Source organism: Schistocerca piceifrons, chromosome 9 (assembly GCF_021461385.2).
Source record: "Schistocerca piceifrons isolate TAMUIC-IGC-003096 chromosome 9, iqSchPice1.1, whole genome shotgun sequence".
Classification (NCBI taxonomy): Eukaryota; Metazoa; Arthropoda; class Insecta; order Orthoptera; family Acrididae; genus Schistocerca; species Schistocerca piceifrons.
Window position 1 is genome coordinate 125,724,586 of NC_060146.1, and position 26,469 is coordinate 125,751,054.

Here is a 26,469-nt window from a genome sequence, read left to right on the forward strand (position 1 = left end):
TAAATAAACTTCAAGAACTTGTCTTTCGTAATCAATAAAACTTTATCCCGTGAAAGAAACTATTAGTCTGCTAAAACTGATTCAGATTGCTATCCACTCATGTCTGGACGATGAGGTCACGAATTTATACTTGCTTGGAATGAACGAAATACTTGTACTGAAAAATACTATCAGTTGAGTAATTTATGGAATTTTATGACAAAATTCGTATCCCTTGCATCGCGACAGTGTGATTCGGCGTTACCATGCGAGAGCCAAACACCGTGTTTCCCGACTGTTGTCGAACACGACGTATTCGACCACTAAGTTTTTTAGGGCTGTCGCATGGGCGCCAGAACTGACACTGGTTCTGTGTGGCAGGAAGTCCACAAGCGACGCCACTCGGAATCAGAGAAACACCGTAGCCGTCAGTTTTCCTGCTGAAGGCGCAGTCTTCAATGTCTTCAGCTTCTTAGCGTCGAGGTATTCCAGCGATTGCCCTCTCGCCTCCGATTCAAACTGACGCAACCAGGCTTCATCTACCGTCAAAGTTGTTGCAAGGAATTCTTGTACAGAATTGCCGCACTGTTCCAGAAACTCGTGGCACACCGTCATCCGTGTTTCTATGTGGGCATCCGCCAACAGTCAAGGAACCCAGAGGTTACAGCTGTCTCAATATCCTGCGCACATTCGCTTCTGCTAATCGCACTCTCACTGACAGTTCTAAAAGCCAAAATCAGTTTGTGAATACGCTGCATATTTGCATTAATCTGTGCAGTGCTCCGTCCCTAATACTGGCGTGCCCAGATTCGCAATGCAATCTGCTCAACCAGCGACCAACTCTGCTAAGGTCGACAGCGTCATACCCACACCTCTACTTCGGTTTGACTGTTTATCATTGTCTCGTTTCCACAACACAGTAACTCCGCCCTCGTATAACGGCACGCTCCTTCAGCCACCTTGACGGAGTGCTACGACAGCGAAACTTGTGGGAACAGGTTGAATGAAATTTTGAGTACCAACATGGAGTATGTGTAACACCCCACCTGTTACTTGTCCGGTTTTTGCGTCTGTTCGCCCCTGACAAACAACTTACAGAGAAATAGGGAGTGGAACTGTACACAAAAATGGATAACGCTAGATTTAAATGTGGCCCTGTCACCCCTAGTTAATGTGCGGTGGTAATGTTGACGATAAATCACACCTATTTTTACTTCCAAACATGAACGATCACGAACACTTTGAGTGTTCAATGACATCAAACACATACACAAAAATAAAATAAAGTAAAAGGGTGAATTCAGGATCAACTACTGAAAGTAAAGCCTCTATTGAATCACTATACTTTTATTATAATCTTCAGATCAATGCTGAATAAATCACAATGCACAACTTACAAATTATCCTCCAAACTGGCATTGGCAGTAACTGTGTTAAAATCGGTCCAAAACGCTATCTCTTATAATATATATACGAAGAACCACTACACCCCAAAGTACTGTGAAACCTCTGTGGAAACAGCAATTGCACGTGACCCAACTATTTAACGTTACTCCTAACACAGGCCGAAGCGGGAGCGATCTCACCGTAGTATTCCTGTTGTAGCGGCGGTCTCCGACGGCGACGGCGCGGCCGTGCGGTCGGCGTGCGACGTCTCGGAAAGTACAATCCTACAGTATTCTAACACCAGACTGCTGTCCGTAAACTTCTCTAATTGCGCCAATGTTTCCGTCAGCAATGAACTGGCGCGGCTAACGTCCTCTCAGAACGAAAGACCGAGAGGGGAGACGACTTGGCTAACGTCCTCTCAGTACGAGAGCCCAGAACGGAAGACCACGACCGAGAGTCCAGCAAGATCGCTCTTCACCTTTGTTTTCTCACCTCAACTTTTACCGAGCGAATCACATCACTAGAAGCTCTCAAAATACCCAGTTTGCCAGTGCCGACCAATGTACTGACTGGGAATATAACTCTTTTCCGCAATTCTTTTATTTCTACAAAATATCACGAGCAAACTCCGCCCTCGCCGGCTGGGAAGAACCACAGCTGTGGGCAATAACACGTTTAATGGAAGTTTTCTCCCATGAGACCACTCGATATTCCTCGTCGTAGCGAACACAGATTCTTGCATTGAAAGTTTGTTATTCGGAACTCCTGGCCTGCCCCACTTGAGTTACTCGAAGGCGTAAAATTAGTGGGACATAGGCGAGAGCACGCACAGGAAAGCCCGTCCAGCTATCCACTGCTCTGTTTTGGTAAACATTTGAACACCTGCAGCCGCGCGCCCCTCAGAGGCTGGCGGCCGCTGTGGCCTCTCTAAACGAATTACAGAAATCCCCCAGTTCACCAGTCATACCGTCAGGCTGTGGCCTTCGGCGGTTAGCCTGGGACGTAGCCGAGCTCTGTCTCGCGTACTGCCTTTCCGCAAAACCTTATAATTACAAAATCAAGGAATTCTCGTGTACCGATGCGTTTCCACATAGATTTCCTACACTGTAATTTATAGTATTACTCCAACAAAACCTAAAGTGTCACGTTAAATGGACTCATGTAAGGTGCAAGGCCGTTGCCACCTTACAAATGTTTCTGAGACGGTGAGATTTTGGAAAAAAACTTAGTCCGTTTTGCAACCTGCACCACGCAAGTAACGAGCAGCCCTTAGTGGCTCGCCATTACAGTTTTCTTTATCTTAAATATCTTTGTCACTAATGCCCTTTTGGCATATTTATTATTTTATAAATGACATACAAGTACTGTCAGTCTTTTACGATGATTCCGTACTTATACTATATCGTACACCACGCAAGTAACGAGCAGCCCTTAGTGGCTCACCATTACAGTTTTCTTTATCTTAAATATCTTTGTGACTAATGCCCTTTTGGCATATTTATTATTTTATAAATGACATACAAGTACTGTCAGTCTTTTACGATGATTCCGTACTTATACTATATCGTACACCACGCAAGTAACGAGCAGCCCTTAGTGGCTCACCATTACAGTTTTCTTTATCTTAAATATCTTTGTGACTAATGCCCTTTTGGCATATTTATTATTTTATAAATGACATACAAGTACTGTCAGTCTTTTACGATGATTCCGTACTTATACTCTATCGTACTTTTTTAGTCATTATTCTGTGACCATGTTGTAGAATATAGACCATTCTTTGTTTTAAATTCTGATGAAGACACTCCTACCAATGTTGAAACAAGGTCAATGTGGTGAGCGTACTGTAACACCTTCAGTACACACACCGTCAGATTATTTGACCTGTCGCTCTAATGAAGTAGGCGAGTGTTAGCAATATGTCTCGTGGTCTTATCGTAGCTTGTTTATCCTCTGCCGTTAGGTCAGACGATAGAATTGCCACTTGCACGCTTAGAGTAGCAGATTGACGGTGACCAACTTTAAACAGTACTTGATTAATTTTAACACACATTTATTAAAATAATAAAAAATATAAACATTATTTAACTTGATTCTGGATGCTGTTTACAATTGACAATCTGAAATTCCTTTGGTCTTGGTACGTTAATCTTATTTTCACATATCTCTGATACTTGACAAAGTGTCTATACATTTCTCTTCATGGCTATGTACTGCAATATGGTAATCTTATTAGGCGCAGACTGAATCTTGACTATAGACTGGTGCAGACAAATGCAGACTGACTAATCGGAGGTCTGTACACTCGTTATAATACCTCTCGCGTTCAGGTATCACTGCGCGAGTGTGATCCGCGAGGAGAAAAGGTTCTACGTTAGCAACAATCTCATTGGCTGCGTTACATATTAACACGCGGATCGGTGGAAGCAGAATTTGATCTGTCTCTATGGCAGCGCCATCTCGTAGTGCGGAGACGGACGAGCGCTGCGCCTGCGCCGTTGAGCTTAGCGGGGCGCGCTCTAGTGGGAAAGTTGTGTACGCGCTGACTACGAGGAACTATGTACACAACAGTTAATTTGTTAAAAATAGTGACCGAGGGCTGTTTTTCTTTCAGTTGTAACTATTCACGGTCTCTGAACGAGCAGCCATGTACAAAAGTTTGTGACACACATCTAAATTCACTGGTCAGCCAGAACATCATGAACACCTCCCTCATAAGCGGTATGTCCAGCTCCAGCACAGATAACAGCGGCCACGAGTCCAGCCATGGAGGCAATGAAGCGCTGGTAGATCGCTGGAGTTGGCACCACATCTGCACACACAAGTCACCTGATTCCCCTAAATTCCGGGGAGGGGGCGATGAGCTCTGGCGCCACGTTCAATCACATCCCAGATGTGACCGATCGGGCTCAGGCCTGGCGAGACAGGGGACCAGCATATTAACTGGAACTCACCACTGTGTTCCTCGAACCACTCTATCACACTGCAGTGACATGGCGCATTACATTGTTGAAAAATGTCACTGCCGTTGACGTAAGTGACCGTTATGAAGGGGTAGACGTGGTGTGCAACCAGCGTACAATACTCCTTGACCGTCATGGTGTCTTGTGCGAGATCTGCTGCACCCATGGATGCCCACGTGAATGATCCCCATAGCGTAATGGATCCGCAGCCAGCCTCTCTCCGTCCCGCATTAGAGGTATCATGAAGCTGTTCCCCTTGAAGACAAGTGGTTCGTGCCCTCACATCGGCATGACGAAGAAGGACCATACAACGCTCCGTCACTGCACCAAAGTCCAGGGCTGATGGTCACGTGCCCACTTCACTCGTAGTTACCGATGTTGTCCAGTTAACATTGGTACAAGCACCGATCGCCGGGTGCGGAGGCAGATCGTTAGGACTGTTCGGCATACAGGTTGTTAAGACACACTGGTACCCCTTCCAGCATTAAATTCTGCGGCCTGTCCCGTTTTTCCAGTCTGCCCAGCCCACGACGTTCGACATAGGTAATGAGGAATGGCCGCCAAAACCCCACAAGGCCAGGATTTGGTTTCACCTTGGTTTCGCCTCGTGTTAACACTTACAGCACGGTGCCCGTACGCCATAGTGGCGCGCCCACCCTGACGTTGGCGACGGCGCCCGTATACCGTACGGGCGAGAATTTCTTTGGCTGCGTAAGCGCGTTTAGCGGGTCTCCGAAGCAGTTTCGTCAACTAATGTGGAAGTATTTCGTTCTTCTTCCGCAAGAGGCAAGCACTTATCGGCTATCTCATCCTGGGAGCGGCTGTGAGCACTGCAAAGTCGAAGTTACCTGCAGTTCATTCGCAGGTGTTTACGATAGTGAAAATATCGCGCAGCGAGTTGACGGAGGCAGAGATCTTAGATATTCTTTATGGAGATGAAGGATCTGAAGTTGATGATTCTGACAAAGAGGATTCGTACTCTCCAGACGAAAGTACAAGTGACGATTCAGGTATGTATATATCTCAATTGTTCATAAAGTGAAGAGCCCGTTTGCCCGAAAAACTTTGAGCGGTGGTAAAAGCTGTTTTTTCCACTTGTTTATAGTGTCAACTGTCAACAGTTTTATTTTATATAAAGAGAACACTAGGTAGAATGTATTCCTAGTCGACTTTATTCACAGAGTGGGGAAGAAATTGGCTGAGAAGGGCGGAAATATTTTTCAGCAACAAGCCGCTTCATCCTCACAAATTGAGAGGACATTTTCAAGGCACTTTCCAGAGAAGGTCCCATCCACTGCAAACAAGGTGAATACTACTAGGTACTGCAAAGTATGTTCAGACAGGGGGAAGAAAGAGACGGGTAAGCGCATCAGGAAGGAAGTAGATGGTGGTGCAAAGACTGTGGCGTTGGCCTTTGCGTCCCACAGTGTTTCCACACGAAGGCTAACTACATCTGAACTATTAAAATACTCTAGTTTACAGGTACCGGCAGTTAGACAGTCAAGTGATATTTTGTTTTAAATTAGGTGCAGTAATAATGGCTTTACTCAAGAGAGAGATCATGTAAAACTTTTTTATCCACGATATTTTTGTGTTTTCTTTTTTAATTATAACACCCATTTGTATTTTATATTGTAAAATAAACTCACTATCATGTAAAGCTCTTACTTTTTCCTTTTAAATGATGCAAGAACCATATTCCTATCATTTTCCTGTTCTTTGCAATCCAATTTCAAACATTCATTAAATATGCCAGTTCACAGCCAAGTGCCGGGTGTAAAGAGGGCAGTGTTGAAAGTGTTAAAGACACTAACCACAGCACTTCTCAGACATATCTACATCTAAGTGATTACTCTGCTATTCACAATAAAGTGCCTGGCAGAGGGCTCAATGAGCCACCTAAAAGCTGTCTCTCTACCGTTCCACTCTCGAACGCCACGCGGGAAAAAACGAGCACTTCAATTTTTCTGTGTAAGCCCTCATTTCTCTTATTTTATCGTGATGATCATTTCTCCCTAATTAGGTGGGTGCCAACAGAATGTTTTCGCAATCGGAGGAGGAAACTGGTGATTGAAATTTCATGAGAAGATCCCGTCGCAACAAAAAAACGCCTTTGTTTCAATGATTGCCACTCCAATTCACGTATCATGTTTGTGGCACTATCTCCCCTGTTTCGCGATAATACAAAACGAGCTGCCCCTCTATGTACTTTATCGATGTCATCCGTCAGTCCCACTTGATGCGCATCCCACACCTCACAGCAGTACTCCAGAATAGGGCGGACAAGCATGGTATTAGCAGTATTTTTAGCAGACCTGTTGCACCTTCTAAGTGTTCTGCCAATGAATCGCAGTCTTCGGTTTGCTCTACCCACAATATTATCTATGAGATCGTTCCTATTTAGGTTATTTGTAATTGTAATCCCTAAGTATTTAATTGAATTTACAGCCTTCAGATTCGTGTGACTTATCGCGTAATCGAAATTTAGCTGATTTCTTTTAGTACTCATGTGAATAATTTCACATTTTTCCTTATTCAGGGTCAATTGCAACTTTTCGCACCACACAGATATCTTATCTAAATAATTTTGCAAGTCGTTTTGATCAACTGATGACTTTACAAGACGGTAAATGACAGCATCATCTACAAACTCTCTTTGACGTCTACTCAGATTGTCTCCTATGCCGTTAATATAGATCAGGACAAGTCGTGCTGTTTTCGAAATTCTTGTGTGAGGGCACGAATCACTTGCACTCAAGGGGGACAGCTTCTTGATACCTCTACTGTGGGACTGAGAGAGGCTGGCTGCGGCTCCATTACGCTCTGGGGATCATTCACGTGGGCATCCATGGGTGCAGTGGATCTCGCACAAGGCCATCACAATCGGCCCTCGGTGAGAGAGGACGCCCGCCTTTCCCCTTCAACAAATGGCCAGCACGCTCACTGGTTCTGCATACAGCGTTCGTGTTTGCGATTAGCAGCTATTCCTCGCCCGATGAGACTGCTAACGCCTATTATGTTGATAGTATGTTCTGATAATGTTCTGGTTGATGAGTGTAAGTGCTAATAGAGTTCATATTTTTTGTTTTAAGGGTTCTTTTGCCATCTGAGACTCATTAACATGTAGTCGAAATCAAGGAGGATAAACGTAGAAACGTTACCTTCGAAGGTAAAAATAGAACACACACACGCACACACACACACACACACACACACACACACACACACACACACACACACACATATCAGATTATCAAAACCCTTACGAAGCATCAGAGATCGTATAAAATCCTCACTTAAATTCTGTTCGTAATGACCAACTTAGGCATAAGTTCAGCCAATATTCGAGATGACTCATTGAAGACAAACCACGCACTGCATCGTTTAACAGTTCTTAGTCTCCGTCCACTGTACGTAACTTCATGTTGTGGTTATGACAAAATGGAGTGAATTGTTTGTACTTCCCAATGAGGGCTGTAGAATGTTCAAATAACTTACGGGTTTGCTTCCGGGTGACATCGTCGAACACCGCCGATATTTCGAGAGGAGCACACCCTGCCATTCTCAAGGCACAAATACAAGGAAGAAGAAATGTGCTAGCAAATTTAATACCTCGGTTCATAGAGGAGAAACAAGGAAGACATCACACACAGAACAAGTGTCAACACAAACAAAGATAACCAACATCAGAAATATTGATTATTACTGGTAATCAACAGGTGAGGTAGCACTAATTCTGTCTTTCTGTTTTTTATGAGAGACGAAGCCGGATTCCAAGCAGAATTTAAACAAAATCCACCATCCCTGTTAATAAGGTTGCTTGATAGTCTGATTTCAACATCTTCCTTAATAACATTGTCCGTGCTAGCAAATTTAATACCTCGGTTAATAGAGGAGAAACAAGGAAGATACCACACACAGAACAAGTGTCAACACAAACAAAGATGACCAACATCAGAAATATCGATTGTTACAGTTAATCAACAGGTGAGGTAGCACTAATTCTGTCTTTCTGTTTTTTATGAGAGACGAAGCCGGATTCCAAGCAGAATTTAAACAAAATCCACCATCTCTGTTAATAAGGTTGCTTGATAGTCTGATTTCAACATCTTCCTTAATAACATTGTCCGTGCTAGCAAATTTAATACCTCGGTTAATAGAGGAGAAACAAGGAAGATACCACACACAGAACAAGTGTCAACACAAACAAAGATGACCAACATCAGAAATATCGATTGCTACAGTTAATCAACAGGTGAGGTAGCACTAATTCTGTCTTTCTGTTTTTTATGAGAGACGAAGCCGGATTCCAAGCAGAATTTAAACAAAATCCACCATCTCTGTTAATAAGGTTGCTTGATAGTCTGATTTCAACATCTTCCTTAATAACACTATCCCAATAGCTGGACGTGCAAGCCAGAATCTCCTTGTTGTATTCCATTGGATGACCGGTGTCAAGGCAATGTTCTGCAATAGCGGATTTGCTCGGATGTTGTAAGCGTGTGTGACGCTTATGTTCAATACACCGGTCTCCCACAGTCCTGACTGTCTGACCAATATATGATATGCCACAACTGCAAGGAATACGATAGACCCCAGCCTTACGCAAACCAAGATCATCTTTTAAGGACGTCAATAGGGCCTCAATCTTAGAAGGTGGTCGAAAAACACATTTCACATCATATTTCCGCAAAATACGGCCAATCCTGTTGGAAATTCTTCCTGCGTAAGGCAAAAAGGCCGTGGACTTAGGTGCCACTACGTTGCTATCGTCACTCACCCGTTGCACAGAAGGCTGATAGCGCAATGCACGTTTGATCTGCCTCTCACTATAACCAGATGGCGGATTTTGTTTAAATGCTGCTTGGAATCCAGCTCTGCCTCTCATCAAAAAACAGAGGGACAGAACAGGTGTTACCTCACCTGTTGATTAACAGTAACTATCGATATTTCTGATATTGGTTATCTTTGTTTGTGTTGACACTTGTCCTGTGAGTGGTGTCTTCCTTGTTTCTCCTCTATGAACCTAGGTATTAAATTTGCTAGCACATTTCTTCTTCCATGCATTTGTGCCTTGAGAATGGCAGGGTGCGCTCCTGTCGAAATATCGGCGGTGTTCGACGACGTCACCCGGCAGCAAACCCGTAAGTTATTTGAACATTCGATTCGCCGGGAAAAATTAAGGTCTCACAGGGCTGTAGAAGTTTAATCAGTATTATCTTGTCAGTACGACGTTCCAGTCATTAATACTAGTCAGTTACAAGAACATAGTACAAATCCTACCTTCCTTCACTGTAGCTTTTTGTCTTCGTGGAACAACTTACAATTATGATAGCAAATCTTTGGCAGCAAGGCGTGCACATACTGACCGGGAGCATGTGATTATTGTCAATATCCACAGAGAGATGGAGCCATCCCATCGATAGCAACCTTTCCTAACAAGAGCATCATAAAAAACTCTGGAATTTACAATTTAAAGTGCGGTAGCTGGCTGATTGTATTTTCGTCGCCAGAGATTAATCTGGTGCCTGCAATGTAATCAACTAACTACCCTACTTCAAAATTTGAAATTCCAGAGTTTCTGATGGTGTTCTTGTTAAATTAAAAGAATGAAACCACTCAGTAAAACATACTGAGAGCGACTTGTGCCCGTCCCGAAAAGCATAGTTTCAAGAAATATTGTTCAATCGGAGAGAATGTTTTCATTTACAGGTAACATTTCCCCTTGCACACAAAATGGTTGATCCTGGATTACTCTTACACAGAAAGAGACCACAGCTTAACTTTGTTTTTGTGATATTATCTCTGGTTCCCTGGTTAGCTGTAGTCTTCAAGCATCTGTTGTCCTTGATTCCCTAGTTGGTACTTCATTTAGAGTTTCATTCCATAAAGGTCTCCCATAGCACAAATCATAGATAAGTGGAGTCCTTCCAAGTCCTCTCCTATATATGGTTTGCAAAGTTCAGGGCCTACTCTATTCAGAAAGCGTTTTCTGGGGTTTGATTTCCCTTCGTTCCACTTAGGTACAATCATCGTGAACAGTGTGTGCCTCTGCGCGATTTAAAACACACAAAATGTTTTCTCCTGTGGTGTAGTCGCTATGTTACTACAAACAAACAACAGTGCAGCTGTGTCTAAAGTTTCAAGCTTCCTCCACCCAGTGACAAGCGCAGTGTGTTTTTTTATAGTTTGTCTGAGTTTAAAAAACTGAGATCTGTTCTTTCTTCTTGAATTACCCAGTCGACGTAATTGGATTACCTGCGTGGATAGTCACCAGGCTCAGGGTCGAAGTTGGCGAGCAGATGACTTTCTTGACGGCGGTCCAAGTTTGTGTGGAATATAATGCGAAAAAATGGTTGCGTCACAGTAATAGACGTGAATCAGTTTTCACTGAACAAATTTAAACTATAAAGTTCGACTTTTTTTTACACCGTGCAAGTTTACGCATAACAGCAAACAGATGAGGCGCGAATCGTTACGTCACCAAACTGATCCGATTCCAACGCAATTGATTCTGTAAAATAAGAAACTCTTTATTTCATTAGTGAAAGGTAGTAGCCCCATATCTAAATATAAAACATTGAAGGACTCCCATTTTCCAGTTATCATAGAATTTTATCTTTGCCAGGAAAAATAATTAATTATGCAGTCACTACGTTTACATGCAACACATCTTCCGGAAGACGAAACCTGAATTTCGGAAACCGTATTTTGATGTCCCATTTACATGTTAACGTCTGAAGCGGATTTGCTAGCTTGGTTAAATATGGCGTTTGGAAAACTGCTAGTCCAGTTTCTGATTCAGTCGACACAATCGTTATTTATCTTCACTTAAATATTACAGGTACACAGCTCCATGCTCAGTCCAATAGTTCTGCTTCTCCGTCACTGCACTATAAGACCATATTTACCGAATATTCTGAAAACACATGTAACTTGACAAACCAATCACGTTTATAAATCGGTTGCGTTTACCTCGAAGCGAAAATCCATGGCGGAATTGTAAAACCGACAGCTAGAAGCGAATTTCCAAAATCGATTCTGAAGTGTTTACATGACTAGCCAAAAGTGGTATTTGGAAATCGGTTTACGAAATCCATTTTTGGAGACCCATATAAACGGGGTGAATTTGGGGGCGTGTAGCCTTTTGACATTCAAGGACAGTAATCGTAACTAGACTCAATATATTAATTTTGCGCATGTATATATATGTATATATATATATATATATATATATATATATATATATATATATATATATATATATATATATATATATATATATATATATATATATATACATATACTCTTTCAAATTCCGAAGGTGGTAGGGATAAAATACAGCGAGCCAAAGGCTATTTACAATTTATGCAGAAACCAGGTGGCAATTATAAGAGTCGAGGGACATGAAAGGGAAGCAGTGGTTGGGAAGGGAGTGAGACAGGGTCGTAGCCTCTCCCTGATGTTATTCAATCTGTATATTGAGCAAACAGTAAAAGAAACAAAAGAAAAGTTCGGAGTAGGTATTAAAATCCATGGAGAAGAAATAAAAACTTTTAATTGGGCCATTGACATTGTAATTCTGTCAGAGACATCAAAAGACTAGGAAGAGCAGTTGAACGGAGTTGACAGTGTCTTGAAAGGAGGATATAAGATGAACATCAACAAAAGCAAAACGAGGATAATGGAATGTAGTCGAATTAAGTCGGGTGATGCTGGGCGAATTAAATTAGGAAATGAGACACTTAAAGTAGTAAATAGGTTTTGCTATATGAGGGGCAAAATAACTGATGATGGTCGAAGTAGAGAAAATATAAAATCTAGACTGACAATTACAAGGAAAGCGTTTCTGAAGAAGAGAAATTTGTTAACATCGAGTATAGATTTAAATGTCAGGAAGTCGTTTCTGATAGTATTTTTACGGAGTGTAGCCACGTATGAAAGTGAAAAATGGACAATAAATAGTTTAGACAAGAACAGAATAGGAGCTTTCGAAATGTGGTGCTACAGAAGAATACTGAAGATTAGATGGGTAGATCACATAACTAATGAGGTGGTATTGAATAGAATTGGGGAGAATAGTAGTTTGTGGCACAACTTGACTAGAAGAAGGGGTCGGTTAGTAGGGCATTTTCTGAGGCATCAAGGAATCACCAATTTAGTACTGGAGGGCAGCGTGGAGGGTAAAAATCGCAGAGGGAGACCAAGAGATGAGTACACTAAGCAGATTCAAAAGAATGTAGGCAGCGGTAGGTACTGGGAGATGAAGAAGCTTGCACAGGATAGGGTAGCATTGAGAGCTGCATCAAACCAGTCTCTGGACTGAAGATCACAGCAACAACAAATAAAGAAATATAAATAGAAATATATATATATATATATATATATATATATATATTGAACTGTCTAAATATATTTAAATTCTTTCTATAGATCGTCGTTTACCATTGCGAGGAATAAAATGAATTGAAAATAGAATTGGAATATCACGCTGTTGCGAGAACTGCTGCTCAAAAACCCTGCATACTCTACGTGTAAGGTTTTAGAGAGCATTCTAGCTTGCCCAACTGCCCACGCAGGCGAAATATTCTAGAAACTAGAAAAGTGCATCTGCGTCTTTCTACTCACATAGTTTAAGCCACATCGGTGAGCCTCGTCCTACTGTGTTCTGTTGTTAGCTTTACCTTTTGATTGAATTTACCTAACTCTTTAAATTCCACTTTATCCTTCAAGGAGCTCCTGGAAAAGGGCCTATTTAACAGATCATCTACAGCTCAAGTACAGAAAACTCTTTCATATTACATTTTCTTGTATGGTCGATCTTTTTCACCTCCATGTACAGGCTTTCCATTTACAAGGGCAGTAACTATAACTAAACTGAATATATTAGTTTCAACAATGAACACACAAAAAATATATACACTGAAAACAAAAACTGTAACAAGGGCCGCTACTTAAAACTAATCGCGGAAGTACGCGAAAAAGAACTTTGGTATTAATCATTAAAAAAAGTAGAGAAAAAAATTGAATGTTCCTAATAATAATACTGTTTGTTTATCAGTGATTCACAGGAAAAATCCGAGGCTATGGGTCGCCATTTTATGTGAGGTGCCGGGGCTAGCAGTGTATTTAACACTAAATTCTTCTCGAATCTTCATATGTAAATGATGCTCTAAGCCCCCCCCCCCCCCATTCTAACTCCAACTTTTGCTGTTGCACATGGATTAAGAAGAAATGCAAACTTAATGTAATTGACCCTGCAAGTGGAGTAGAAAAGAGTTTGGCACCTGCAATAATTTAATTTGATAGAAATTAATTCAATAAAGGAAAGTTTCACTAACGTAGTGAGAAATGAAAGGGTTGCTCTACCGATTAACAGAATGAAAGTTCTGTCCACAATAACCATTTGATTTATTATGACTAAACTCAAAATAATTAACAAAACACATGAAACATTTACAATACATCAAATTGGGTACTCAAATAAATGCTGTGAAGGTGAAGTTGTACATGAACTAGATTGTGACATTTATGATGAAGTGGTATGTGGAGCCAATTCCTTGTAACTCAAACTTAAGAGAAACACACAGCCAACCCAACATTAATTGCTGCTACAATAGTGAGAACTCAGACAATGAACACCCAAGACAGAACAAAGTTAGAAAAGACGAACAGGGGCGCTCTGCTGAGCTCTGATTATCACCTAGCTAAATCCCTAATCTGCCGGTGCTGTGGGCATACATTACCAAGCTGTCTTCTTAACTGCAAGAACACGATCTGGCGTACTGGAGGCGATGGCTGGTTGCTTCGATGTCCCGTCGTGGTGATGATAATGCCGCGAGTATAGCCCGAAACAAATTATCCTGGTCTGGTTGTTCTAGACTAAACACTTCCTAGCAATAGAAATGCACCTCTCAGGGAGACGAAGAAGGCCCGCCACACAATCACTAATGGTACAGCAATTGATTTTAACAAGTGAAGTCACACAATAACTCCGATACAGTCAACTTTAGCCAAAATTGCTCAAGACAGACAACATAGGCCACTTGTACGCAGAACGCTCAATTGCCAACTCTACTCGGAAAGTTGCATTGAAGTCGAAACTTCAGCAACTTTATCAAATAGTTACAATTAAATAAAAGTATATTAGACAGCCAACGGAAGGCAAGCTGTCTAGAGCAGCGAGAGCTCAGTTTTGTAACCTACCCCGACTGAAAGGCGAGAGCCAATTCTCTCAAGAGCACCTGTATAAGCCGAACACAGAACATTCCCGCCCCCACGACAGTGGCCATGGTTAAACGTTCCTATCAGCAACTCGAAAACCAGCGGAAAATTCCCCTCTATTGCCGACGCAGTACTATTCCACCAATGGAGATACTTGGCGCCAATTTCTGCGCCGGTTTTGCTACGTCACGGAGCTATTCCGTGAGCAAGCCAATCACAATTATGATTTTGCCGAATACGCGGGAGTTTGCCTGCCAAGACTGCCTGGGAACACAAGTCATTCCCACGGCTCACTGGTAGGACGCCAGAAAGTGTTTTCGCTAAGTTTCTGCGAAGTAACGGAATCTCTATCCCAGCCGCTCCTTCTGGCCCCTGTGGGCGTGCCGCTCCTGCTCTTATGACAATGTCGGCGTCTGGAAGGCATCCACTCAACTCCCTCACACTCGTCAGCTTAACCCTTTCAAAATCAGCAGAACCCGCCTGTCACCGGACCACCCGGGTGACTGGAGACGCTTCATGGGAAGTCTGCGTGTGAAGGAATAGCAACTTTTCACCACATGCAATTAGAGACAAAAATTGAATTACGCAGAGTAAGATAGAAATATGAGAGGGGGCTCATGCCACCTCTCATGGTTTAATTTATTTACTCTTTCAGAAAGACTGAGCAATGAAACTAAAGCTTAATAAATGATATTATGTTTGATTTTTTTATTTTCCATAGGAAATCATGACTTATATTTATTACGTTGTTCCTTCACTCTACCTTATGTGTTCGTGAATGTGACTGAATGAGTGTTTTTACGAGTGGTTTTGGGTTTCTTTTGTGGGATCGCTGAGATGGTTGTCGTCTGCTAGGAGCAGATGATGTTTACTTCTCGTTCGGAGGGTAGCACAGGATGACCAGCTTAGGATCCCAGTACTTGGACAGAGAGGTTTTACCCCTTTTAGTCTGAGGTCGGTTTGGCTGTCACGTTGGTGGCGGAAGCATACCCTTCTGGTAGCTTCCGTTGCACCGGTAGTTAAGGAAGTTCGGTGGAGAAAAGACACTCTGCAGCTAGCTGTTGGTGAGTACAGTTGGTAGTTCCTAGAGAAGCTTTCAGCTGATAGGAAGTAGGTCAAATTCAAATTTCCCTACGTTAAACTCAAGGAATTTTTAAGTACTTCAGCTTAACTGAAGCGTGTGTAGTTATGTATTTTCGGAATATGGCATAATTATTTTGTTAAAAAAATCGGCGATGATGGTGGTTGAAATTAAAAGTGCGGAAGTTGCTTTGTTTCTTTCGGACATCATGGCGTGGAATTACCAGCAGGGAATATGTTTAGGAAAAGCTAGTCAGTATATTTTCGCCTAAACGTGAGAATAATAGTGTTTTCTAGCGAGTGTGATTCTTTATTGTTCTTATTTTCATTGTTTTCATGGAAGATGCTATTCTCTCTTTCTGATCGTCTTGTACCTCGTGTTAGGTAGCCGATGATCCTTCTGATCTACTACTGCACTGTAATAGGTTTTCAAATTACCAGTTTAATTGTTTTGCATGTTATAATTTCAGTGAAGTATCAGTTTTTCGTGCGTATAGAGGAAATGTCTGTAACGGTTTGTTTCTGAACGGACCATGTGTAAATGGAATCGGTTGAGGGGGGCTCTGCCTTGCCGAGTTAATTTTATCTTTTGGTGGCATAAACATTCTGGTATTGCACGATTAAAATTTCTTACATTTGTGTCCAATTTCTGAACAGTTAACTCGTAATCAAGTTTACTACGTGCTGAAGTTCGGGCGTTTGTAAGCGGCAGACGCGGTTTCCATGTCATATATCTACAATACAAAATCTTGCGAATCGATAAATCTCTTTCGAAGCTAATGCATGAGCATAATGGTGATAGTCATCTCTCTGAACTATTTCTGTCGTGGGTATGTGGATGGAATGATTGAATTATTGTGTTCACTTCCTTTTTGTGTGTTTTTTCTTTTTTAATTGCGCTATTCTACCAGTTTTTGCGAATTATTTAGTTAATTTTTTTACTGAGGCACCAGTCATGTGTATTCAAGGATGTTCATCAAATTCGGTCATGTAATATATGTGCTATGTAAAAGATAAATTCTGGGAGCTTTATCTTTCTCATTGATGCTACATTCCAAATTAATATTCTGTTCCCTGATTTTTGTGAAAACGTTAATCTGCTTGCTTGTGATGAAGAAAAATGGGAGGAAAAATCAAGGTGAACAGCTGTAGTGTCTCAAAATTAAGGAATTGACATTTAATTAAACAAGCCCATTGATGTACGACATACAATGCTGTTTATCTTGTTAGTTTCTTTGAAAAATTTGCATTCTATAATTAAATTCTTAATTTAATTAAACTGGTAATTACGAGTTCGGTCTTTTCTTAATTGTTAGGAAGGGCTTGGGCTGGTGGTGACACTACTTTTTAAATTTATAATTGTCCTTGTGTTGTGGCCTAACCAGAAATTGCGCACAAGGGTTACATCTCCATTAATCTTGGTACGTAACATATGTCGAGCCTTGGCTAGGATCCGTTTACAGTTCTACATACATACTTTACAACTACATTGTAATTCCACATCACAACATCAGATTCGTATGAACACTTTAGTGCTCATATGGCGTAATTATATTAAGGTAGTTAGTTAGTTACTTTCATGTTCCATGGATCATTTGTACAATAAATCGTAATGTGTGATTTTACACTCACATCGCAAATTAATTTGTAAATATTGGTACAAGTTATAAATTTATAAGTCAATTTTTGTTTTATTATTATTAAATATACAGATGTGATTTAGTAACCCTTACCCACTATCTTGAACCCATTACAATAACAAAAATAAAAGGAGCTGTCAAGGAGAAACTTTTTCAGTTTGTTATCAACGTTTACTTTCCAGTCGTCTAACATACATTTTAGATCACTGTTTAAATTATCAGTGGATCATTGTGCACCTATTTTTGTGCTACAGACAACCGCAATAAGGAGTAATGAATGCCATTTTTCCTTCTGGTATTGTAATTTTGTACGCCATTGTTCATTTGCAACTGCAGTGGATTATTTGCGACGAACGTCATGAGGTAATAAATACTCTGTGAAGCAGTAGTCAGAATGCCCCACTTCTTAAACAGATGTCTACAAGATTATCGTGCATGAGCGCAACGTATTATTCTTATAGCACGTTTTTGAGCCATGTAGCGTTTCCTTTTTTGAAGACGAGTTACCCAAGAACATTATTCCATACGAAATTATTGAACGAAAAGATGCAAAATATGTCAACTTACTGACCTGTCTCTGCCTAAGATTTTCAATAATCCTGAGTGCAAAAGTGACTGAACAAATTTTTTTTCGGAGTACCATATCGTATTTTCCAGTTTAAATTTTCATCAATGTAGACACCAAAAAATTTTGAAATTTCCACATTATTTATTATTTCGTCACCAGGCGTTACACGTTTCATAGGTGTAGTATCCCCAGCATTGCAGAACTGTATAGGTTGTGTCTTTTCAAAAAATTGGGGGTGACACTATTGGCAGAAAACCACCCTATGGTACTTTTAAGCAAAATGCAATGCAACAGTAAGTCACTACGTGGAACTAAGCAAGTTTTATGCCCGTTTATATTAATATTTTACTTCTTCGGATTTCCACAGTACCTCTCATAAACTATGAGTAGGTTATCAGGCAAATGTCACTCGTGGTAAGACGAGCAGTATTTCATCCGAATGGCTCATACCACTGTTTTTCATGTGAGCGTATTATATTGTAAGAATGTTTTCTTGCGCTTTTGAGTGTTCACATTTTGCTATCACAATGCCCTACTGCTGTATTTTGCACACCACCGATTATTACTCATATTTTAGCACTTTTCTCGCACTTTCCATCAAAATTTCCATCAGCTCTGTAAGTCTTTTTTCCCTCTCGGAGTCAATAAAGTTAACGACGTCACCATAATGTCTTCAGGAATGCCAGTGGAGACATTTTCAGTGACCACTTTCCTAGCTGACACTGCTGGTAACAACGTCTACTCTTTTAAAAATGAAACGTGACCATAACTAATCCCGTTAACTAAGCTAATTCTGAGTATACAATTCGCTTTGCGAATAAAATGAACTCCATTTGAAAACTAATCACCTAATGTCTTTGAATGAGTTACGATTTTCTTAATTTCGTACTGAGCGACTATAATTCCGTAACAGCTTCAGCAATAGAGAGAAAGTGGAAAATGTTATACGAGCAAAATGTGATATTTGTCTGGATAGCAAAAAAAATACTTATGTTTTCATATAACTCACATATATCCCAAGAATTTGAAAGGTATTCTGATGCAGCATAATTATGCCTCAAAAAATAGCGAGAGATATTAGGAAATAAATAATTTACTAAGACCATTCGAAGTGCCATACCACAACACTGATTGATTATAGGTGCAAATAAGGTTTCTTGCAAGGTTATTCTTGTTAAGAGAAAATCAGCAATCAACCACTATTAATAATTTCACTTATGACAATTACGCCGCTAGTGCTTTCGAGTCGACAAGTTCATCTTCAGACAGCTGATTGTGTTTTACGTTTGTGTTATGTGCGTTTGGCGTTGTTTACATTATCCGTTGGCTGACTGTTTCTCCCGAAAACTAATGCAAACAAAAAAAACAAAAAGAAAAAAAACGTGAAAAACTGTCAGAGAAAGAACCTATCGCCTCGAAACCGATAGCGGCGTTATTGCCGTAAATAAATAGCATTATTAACAGTAGTTGGTTGTTGCTTCCTTCTCTACAAGAATAAACGTGTAATTAGCAAACTGCTACGATCTTACTGTGTTATTTGTTATGTTAATATCCCTATTTGTCAACACATAGTAATCGTACAGTTGTGAATGAGATATCGTTAGAAGAGCTTTTTAACCGGCTTCTGACACTGCCTACCGATGTAGCTCTAGAACTTAGTGTTTGTGGTCAATTTTAACCTAATAGAGACTTTTAACTATCATAGACAAAAGGGTATCATGGATGCCCAGCTCCATACATCAAGTTTATGACGCGAACTTATTAATCACGAATAAGAGACTCCGTTTTCCTATTACTTTATTAAAATGGCATACCCGTACAAAGTAATAGAGTGCTGTAGCGTGAAAACGCAATTTAGTTACGACATTGATTCGGCTCTCATTGTGAAGAGCTTGAGGTGCGCTACCAGTACACAAAGTGAGGCAAGCAGCAAAATTAAAGTGAAAATCGTTATTAAATTGATAATTACAAGAAAATGTAAGGTGTGATCTCGTGTGATCGTAAATAGGCTCAGAATTTTAGAAAGATGTCAGAGTCAATCAGGCTTCGGAGGGAATTCAAAGAGCCTAAAATTCCAATGGCGAAATAATAAGAGAATTCTGACGGCGTCGAGAAGGAAATGATAAAAATCGGCGCAAGGCGATCACACAGTTGACCCACCGGCCATACGGCGGCCAACGACTATCCAAACTCATTTACACACTATTATTGACTAATATGTGTAGTCACTGCGTTAAAGAGATTGGTGGTAAAAGTACATATTAGTATGAAACATCTGTTGTGGTCCGTGTCACGACATTGCACGGTAAGAGCCCGTCCTAAAAAGCCGCGCACGAAAATGTGAGTATTCAGGAAGCCATATCTCATGTCCTATTGATCATACAGATGAGTAGTTAAGCGCTTTGGACAGCCGTTATCCTAGCGACCATTTCTATACCTATGCTGTAGTTGTCTTACAGTGCAGGGTCGAAATTTAAACAGTACGCTCTTCCTCCAGCTCAGGAGAGTTGAGAAAATCGATTCATTTTTAAGCGTTAGATACTGTCTAAGGTGGGCCTTAGGTGGCTTATAAAAGTGCCATTTGATCATGAGTGGCTCCTGAGAAAATACCAAAAAACCATAATTTTTAGGTACCAAAAGTACCAATTTCAGAAGATGCGACATGATCGCGAATGGAAGTGACCTGAAAATGTTGAATAAATATCTTTTGCTTCAGGTCTATGGTCAGAAACTCGTAGGTCCTCAGGCCAACGGTTTCGGTCAGCAATGACCATCTTCAGATCTCAAGGTGGTAATTGTTGACCGAAACTATTAGTTTGAGGACCTACAAGTTAGTAACAACAGATGAAAGAAAAAGTACCAATTGTAGGGGTGATCACTTCAGTGAGTGGTCGAAATTTTCAGCACATGTTCTGAAGATAATGTTCTCGGGGAACCTTCAAACTTATTTCGTCACCGAGTTGCAGAGGGTAAAAGTTACAGTACTTATGCACGTAAAATAAGCATGTAATATCCTGTCTAAGGCATACATGTGTTTTACTTTACCTAGCGAACACATGACGAAGTTCTGGGGACATCACAAGGGATCTGAGCTCAGCAAATTACGTTGCCAGTTGCTGCGCAGTACTAAGGCGGTACCGACGTGCCCTTAAATCCAAATAACAGCCTTCTCTTTCTGATGTCACACTTGGTCGGCCCTGCTCTAGTCTTCGGGACACAGTTTCGATGTCTATAAACTGTCGTCAAATCCGAGAAAGAACAGAACGATTCACATTGAGCCATGGGGCCCAATGAGTTTGCAACTGTCCAGCTTGCATTCTTCTTATTTCCGTCCACCGCAGAGAGTCCGGTAGCCATCTTCTCTGTGCCATACTGCACTGTAGGTGACTGTGTACACAGCAATTGTGGACGTGGTACTACCTGGCAAACAGTAGTAGTCTGTATGATGGGTGCCCTGACGTCGTCTTTGACGTGACTTTCCGTTCATCTTCCTTGCAGAATACGATGGTACGGATATCTGATGACAGTCTGTATGACTATATCGTGTATTAGACAAAGGACTTGGAAGCAGTCATTTGTTGCTTTCATTTTAGGCACGAGTGTATAAGCAACGCACCCTGCTGTAACAAGGAAAAGAAAAGAAGCTGAATCGTCCCCTTAGAAAAATTATGAATTACTCTGTTGGTAAACTTCTTACGTTATTTAATTTTCAAACAGCTGAGCAAAACTGAACGTACTCAGACATTTCTCTCTTTACTTATTCTGATCATCACTAAACGGACACACAATACTTTTAGCGCAACGCAGTCTGACTTTCAGTAATTCCTACGAAAGAATGGCCGTGACTAACAATAACCTATACCTTACATGAATCACTTACCTCACAAAAATATTCGTTACTCGAACTACTGCAATACAGCGAGCGCCAATGCTGCCAGCTAAATAAAAAATTTAACTAGTGAAGGCACTAACTACTGATAGGCATATAGTTAGCAAATGAAAGGTTTTGATAGGGAACAAACAATGTATTTACCTTAATAGTGTTCCAAAGTCATAGTATATAATTTGTGACATCCACTATGACAAATTTCCTTTTTCTGCCGGACAAACGTCCAGATCGTCCGCTCATATTAACATCTCCAAACGCTTGCTTCTCTCTCCTTACATCCACCACTGCTGGCTGCTAATCTCCAAAAGCACAACGCTATGTGCTGTTCGCATCCAACTGCTCAACACTACAATAGCGAATATTCCAACAATGTCAACCAGGCACAGACTGCACACAGCACAGTCAGTGATTTTCATACGGCGAGCTACATGGCATTACCAACATAAAAACCTAAACAGCCTACTTACATAGCCCCCATGCTCCCCACTAAAAATTTTACATATTGTTTTGGGCAGTGCCCAATAATTATTTGGTAATTTTTTTATATTAACGATAACAAATATATCCAATGCACACCCTTATTGATACAATGTTGGGCAAAAGCAAAAATTATTATCATAAAGACAGTGCTGATCATTCATCACAGTATAAATTGCAGTTTTTTTCTCAGAGTCTGAGAAGTAAAAGAAAATTCACACGGAAGTAGTCGATTTCCATGCAGTCTTGAAGAAGTAGTGTTGTCCATCCAACGGAAAGACAGTGCTGACTCTTGACATGCAGACAGGTAATGGGCCACAACAGAGCAAACCCACAGCAGAGTCAGTCGAAGTTTTGAAGAATACTGGTAGGTAGGTCATCACGGAGCAGACCCACTGTAGTCCTGGTGGAGATTATGGTATTGGTGGGTCAGTAAAGGTGCAGATCCGCTGCTGTCCTTGTAGAAATAATGGTATTGGTGGGCCACCAAAGGTGTAGTCCCACTGTAGTCGTTGTAGAGATGGCCAGCAGCCATCAGTTGCGACTGTGCCGGTGCACAATCACCATCGAAGAGTCTTGTGGACAATATAGCAAGTCTATTAACAACCCCTTGTGCACTCTTAAACTTTTTGGAATGTCCTTAGAACCAGCAATGCTGTTAACCAGTCCCTTGCTGAATTATCAACACACGTGCAAACGCTAACAGTTCCCTTTCTTTAAAGTTCTCACATATTATGCATATACTAAGGCCAACAGAAACGTGTGCAGTGAAATGAAACTTAATTTGAAGAACTGGTGTGTATACAATTACAAATTTACAGCATAAGAATACAATTATAAATACGCAGAATACATCATTAAGGGACATAATAATACAGATAACATTTGTAGTAATACAGGCTTTACAAAAGAACAGAAATAAGCATATACATTAGTGTTACAGGAATTATGACGTAAGGAAATAAATAAAAGATGAGAAAGATTATCAAATCATTAACTTCAGACATGAGTATTGAAACAGAACAGAATAAATAATGTCTAAACATCTTTACAGAGAAAATAACATATTATTAATGCAAATTATATTTGAGGGTAACAGTATTCCTCGTAATAGTGAATGTAGCTTAGTATTAGAAAAACTCTACAACGTAACTCTTCTCAGATAAACACATAAAGACAGGAAAACCACAAATACACAAGGGCACACAAACATGTCACAGTGAATCTAGCTGAGTATTAGAAAACTTCTACAACATAACTCTTATCAGATAAACACATAAAGACAGGAAGAACACAAAGACACAAGGGATAACACAAAAGGAAAGACCAAGGTTTGTTTTACTGCAGTATTTATAGTATTTAATTTGTAAACAAAACTTTCTTTAATTATCGTAGATCTCCCTTAGTTCATGATTTGTTTCCAAAGAAATCCTACCTAAACCTGTTGTCCCTAAACCCTACTTTTTTTTGTTCATATCCTCATTCAAAATAATTATCCTTCATTGTACACTACTTGTTGGGTCATACCTTTTTCTTATAGCTTCTCAATGCATTTCTTCCAATTCACCACAACTCATTCTCTTATGTAGCCTATCCTCTCTTAAGCTAACTTAAATATACTGAGCTCAGATATATATACTAGAGAATGAGGCAATGCAGCAGCACAAAACAATTAACACATACAGCAATGACAAAAGAAATGCAAATTGGCAAAGCAAACAGCAGTATATCTAAATTAGCAAAGCAAATGCAACATTACAAATAATATGAGCCAATAGGCTGCAACAAGAAAAATAAATAAGTAGTAAAACTGGCTTAATACAACGCAAAATTCAGTAGGATAATGCCTGACAAACAGCAGCAGCAGCAAATGCAATAACGTATACATAGAAATGACGAAGCACAAGCAGAAAAAGTACTACAGTAAAGAAAGGAAATGCCTAATACATATGTGACATCTTAACACTAGAGTGATGCATCACAATAATTTACTCTACCAAACAAGTTACCAAGTCGTTGAAAAATTTATGTATGCAATACCTATGGAGGGAAATGGCTATTTGTGCTCCCTTCTTTAAGAAAGTAGATCATAAAATTATTATTTAATGCATCTGTAGACAGAAAATAGTGATATTAGTGCATCTATTAAATTTTATTTTAACACTCACTGCAGTGCAACTAGAAACTAGATATTAAATAAAATGAACAAATAATGAAACGTAATTCACTAGTCATATGGCAGTTCATCTCCAAAGTGTAATCATATGTCTTCAAGCATGGGCGTGTCGTATTTGCGATGCTTCCTAGAAAGAATTGTCAATAGCGAGGTTAATGGCCTCTTTTTCCTTCACCTAATGGTTTTTTTTCCAGGCAACTGTCGTGCAGCTGACCACCCACAATGCATTACGTCAAGGTTACTTACCTTCCTTACTGAAATATTTACGACAGCCGTTTCCGCTACAGTGACAGTTTGATAAAAATAAAATTTCGCAGTTTTAAAAAAATAGAGTAGAAATGTGTAGAAACGAAATCTCATGAATAGCAATGTTGTGATACATTCATGCATGTCTTAAAATACAATTCTTGGTTTCCAACATCCTTTTCACAAATCAGAGTACCTAACCACTACTCATTATTAATATACATATAACCACATAATCACATTTCTTGTATAGCATCATCTTATTGATCATAAACATATCTCACCAGCATAATACACATCGTTGTCGTAACGGCATCATCATAACAGATCAATCAATCTCAAAATCGTCGAAGCTTCTTTAAATAATTTCAAAAGCTTCAGTAAGTCATCTATCTCTAATGTATTTCAAAAGTCATGATCTCATACCAGATACATCATTCAAAACTCTCATAGTGTTACAATGGTTCCAAAAAAATATGAACAGTGCACAAAGTACAAACAAAATATAATTTTGTTAAGTGTTAAGTTATCCAACTGCGTAATTGTGTAAACATGTGTCACTTATATAGCAAAAGAAGTTTATTTCTCTGTTAAATAATCAGATATCTGTGTAATTCTGTGTTAGAGAAATATGGTACCGATGTGTATAGTTGTATAAGCAAATACCGTATTAGCTAGGGCTCCTAGCGCTTGCCACACGCTTAGTACACCAAGTAAACGTGTATCCCTGAGGATAAATGTAATTATGCGCTCAGATGTTACAGATTAAAGCAATGGAATGAAATGTATCACCGGTGACCTTCTTTGTATCTTCGTAATACAAAAATCTTTAAAAATGTTTTAAGTACAAAAATTAATCACTCAAATGCGTGTCCTGTAGCGTTAAACTATGAGTCTGGTTGTAAAATAATTTCTGTCATTACTTGTCGGTAAAAATGTGCCAAGTGTCGTAGTTACCGTCCTCCATAAGCAAAGTTCTCCAGATGTCAGTATACTTACCTCGTCATAAACAAAAGCGAAACGCTTTGTTTATAGATATCACACTTATTACGTACATTACAGTGACCAAGAAAGTACTGTACTGTAACGTATTGTTGTGTAACGAAAATATACCTATCTAATCGTAGGTGTACCACAAAAGTTACTACAAAAACATGTTTTATTTTCCAGAATGTTACAGACAAACTGTGCAGATATAAAACAGATACAGCGCAAAAGCAGGAATGTAAATTATGTCAAACAAACCAAATACTAAGTCATCTGTAAACTCACAGAAATTACTTTAAATAAAGAATGTCTTTTCAAGTACAACCAAAATGTTGCATTAAAATCTCATTAGTAGTGTATGTTCCAATTATCATGTGGTATACGTCGGATTCTGTAAGGTCCATTATAAATCAGAAAGAATTTGTGACTCAAGTGTTTCTTCTTATGTGACAATGAGAGAGCTTTAATGAGAACTTTCTGACCAGTATATAGTTTCTTTGCAATTGCTTTACCGTGCAGTTTTCTCCTTTTGTCTGCAGCAGAATTTATATTTTTAACAGCCAAATCAGTTACGTCTTTCTGTCGAAGGTTACATGTATTCGGAAAAGGTACAAGCTCTCTGATGCTGTTTGGTGGTTCTTCCTTCTTCAGCACAAGAATAGGTGGTAAAGCAGTGGAGTCATGAGGCATTTCATTGAGCACGTTTTGAAATAAGTGTAAATATCTGTCCCAATACTGATGCTTTCTTTGACAATAAAGTCTGCAAAGCTTTCTTTCATAATCCCTTCAGACGGATTACAATGTGGTGAGTACAATGAAATAAAAAAGGCTTTGATTGTATGATTCCGAAG